The following is a 3,584-nucleotide window of genomic DNA, read 5'->3' as shown; positions in this document are numbered from 1 at the left end:
TTTGTGTGTGTGTGTGCAATTTCATTATTTCATGAAAGCTAGAAGTTGATCATCCTGTTCTGGTCTTAGCATGCTGTTAGTTCTTCTTCATAATAGCAGAATACACACCTGTCTGCATTGTTAGCCAATGTTTGCTCTGTTATGAAGCCAGTGCACCAAAGAGGAAAACTTGTTTTTGTTTGGGTTTGGAGAAATATCTGCACCTATACTGTAACATAAAATGTATTTTAAAATTGAGAGCATATCAGTTTGACAGTTAACCCGTCATTCTGCTTRTGGAGAATGATGGCCACTCGTATTTTCGGTGCAAAACAGTCAGAAGACCACTTAGGTGTCTTTTTAGTTGTGCCTAAAATGCAGTGTGACCAGAACGGGTTTGATCGTGTGTGTGTGGCTCTAGTTATGTGACAGGTAGTATATGAGAAACAAACAGCAATGCAGGTTTTTGAATCCTTAAAGAAACCAAAGAAGGAAAGCCATAGCTTCACAAGCATGACCAGGGTACAGCTTTTTATCTAAACCCTGCAGTCAGGCTAACAGTGTGATGGAGACCAATGTTGTCACTATTGATCTAGCTTATTTTAGCATACAAATAATTGAAAAGAACCTCAATTGTTACATTTGTGGAGTAAATACTATTTAAATTTGTTTTTAAGTATTTTTGTCGGTAGCCTTTGAGACTTAATTTCATGAATTTCATCTGTCCTATGCATTCTGTCTTTGCATGACAAGCTGTCTTTGTCCAAGCTATTTGTACTATTGGAATTTGCTTACCTGCAAATGTGCCCCTGTCACACACAGCTTGCCTCGCCTCCAAATGTTTGTCTGATTTGCTCACCTTCATTTTAAGGTTGTCTTTCAAACACTTAAACATGCAATCTTAGTAACACAACTCTAATTTTTTACTCTTTCTGACAGTGAGGGTTCAGTATGTGTTAATGAATAATTATCTTAATACCTGATCTGATTTTGAGATGAAGTCATCCTCTATGGTTTAAGGACACTTTTCTGTTACATGTGCTGAACCAGGAAGGGCGGGGCAGGTTGTAGTGCTGTTTATTGATAATGGTGAGGACCGATTCCGCCTTAACAAATAGATCTGTACCGTCCTATCAAGAGGCCTTGTCTGGCAGTGCAAGCCAGTCTCGTTTCGACTTGTATGTTGCTCAGTGTTCAATTATGTCCCTCTTTTTCTGTCCATGCTCTGAGTTTTTCGGTGGTGCTTCTGCAGTCAAGACAAGTTTATTTATTTTAAAAAAAAAATTTCTCTAGCAAGCAATGTTTCAGTATGAAAGCTACATGTGTGTTAAGTGTAATAATGCAGAACTAGTTTCTGTAAATGTTTTCAAAGTTGTAAAATATTCAAATAAAGAATCTAGTATTTGTACTAAAATACATGTTTGTGAGTATGTAGATGCAAAAACCGGTTTCCCACAAAACCCTGTTTTTATACAGGCGCACGTTCCCTGTGTTTACCAGTATGAGACAGTCATGAGATTGTGCACTGCTGTTGATTGCAGCATTCCATGTGATGGCATTGCCTGTAACAAATTTCACTGGCAGTGTGAAACATTGCCCAGCCTGCAGATTAACCTCCACTGGTGAGGTCAGCTCTATGAAGCTGAGCTATTTTAGACCTGTCTTGATTGGTAAGGGCTTAATGAGTTTGCCTTACTGTAATGGTCAAACGCTGGTCCCCCTTGCAATATGCTGGCATACCTCCCAAGCATTCATCAAAGGATTTTGGCATAATGTAAGAGCTAACCTGACCCTCAATTGTGTGTCGATCTCCCTTTACGTGGAAGACAGCCTACCAAAGCCACTGGTCCAGATTAGTCACAATTTTATTTTTGTTTCTTGTTTTGGCACATAATTGCAAGAAGGACCATCCACTATCCCCTCTCTGTCATTGTCTCGCGCATCCCTTTTTTGTAATCCTATTTCCACCATGTCCTTCTCTTTCTCAGTTAATCTCTGTCTTCCTCTCTTTCACTCACTCTCGCTCTCTTTTTCCACACGTGTCAGACAATATGGCATATGAGCCTGTGTGACCTTGGAACACACTAGTGTGTCACCACCAAAACAGGCCCATATCTGCAGGCTATGTATTGAATATAGATGCCAAACCTATTTCCATATCCACCCACATAATGAACAATGCTGCCAGTGGAGGCAGAGCGTGAAAGGAGTGCCCTTAAACCACGAGATGGACACGTGCTAGCCGGCCTATTGTATTTGTGCCAGTGCCATCTCGTGGGTTTTCTCTCCTGCACATTACTAAAGACAGACATCTCAAAATAGAGCCAATCTCATAAGTGAGATGTGTGTAATCTAAACTGGGACAGTGTCCAGGATGATTAGTGATGTTCTAGCCAGACAGCCATGAGCACTAGTGGTGATTTATTATTCATATTAATGATCTATTATTAGCTTTATTTATTAATAAAATGCATTTTCATTATTTTATTCCATCAGGCATTATCAAAGACATTTTTGAAATAATTAACCTTGAAGGAGTATCACATATTTGCCCAAGAGGGCTTTAGTTGATATCAGGTCAGCTATTTGCACAGAAGAGGTTAAATTCTTAAGAGTCTATTGACGCACCTGTCAAAGACTCCAGTCACGCAAGCGGTACAGGAGTGCGAAGTCTAGGACCAAAAGGCTCCTTAACAGTTTCTACCCCCAAGCCATAAGACTGCTGAACAATTAACCAAATGACCACAGCATTATTTACATATTTTTTTCGTAAGGGAGACGACATATACTTTGGCAAACCTGGGCTAAACAGTTTCCCCTACCACCTGCACCAGTCATTTTGGAAGGATTGAAGCCAGACCACAATTTTGAGAGTTATCCAAGGAGTTTGTTATAATTACATTTCTGTGGAACCATTTACCCCAGTGCACTCACAATTAAGTATAGTATTTTACTTTTAGCCCATCTCTTGGAGCAGTACTTTGGGACATGTAGCTAGCTAAATGCATCGGTAGGTGGCAACAAATATAAGTTAAGAGCATGGTAGTCAAAGAAYAAAACAGCTGACGCAGCAGTTGAGATTTATGGGCACGTTTCGGCTGATCTTTATTTTAGTCGCGCTGTGCAGAAGATCGCACAACCTCAGGACAAGTGTTTAGCTTGTCCGGAACCACATCCATATGATATGCACACATCACATGCAGAAAAATTCTTTAACATATTGATGTGGTTCCCGAGAACTAAATGTATCCAATCTTTTTCATACTTTCCAAAATAAGAAACGACCCTGAACGAGGTCTTTGCCTCCATGACAGTCAGCTGACGCTAGCAGCTCTGAAACATCCACCGAAGATATTTATAACTAACCCTAGATCAGTGTAGTTTACAATGAGAGCAAATTAAGTATAGTGGGCAGAACAAGCAAAGAGGTGACTAAAGCCAAGCTAGCGAGATCTTATTGGCCGTTGTAGCATGTATTTGCATATTTCCGTTAGGGAACGCCTCTTCTGTGAAGTGCGCATGTGCATAAAGACAATTCAACCTTGCACTCCTAAACAATGCAATTTAAAAAAACTTTTGCAACGTGTTAAGTCTGTAAACTTACT

The sequence above is a fragment of the Salvelinus sp. IW2-2015 genome, linkage group LG5 (genome assembly GCF_002910315.2).
Source record: "Salvelinus sp. IW2-2015 linkage group LG5, ASM291031v2, whole genome shotgun sequence".
Lineage (NCBI taxonomy): Eukaryota > Metazoa > Chordata > Actinopteri > Salmoniformes > Salmonidae > Salvelinus > Salvelinus sp. IW2-2015.
The sequence above is the reverse complement of the archived record's forward strand: the minus strand, read 5'-3'. Positions refer to the sequence as shown.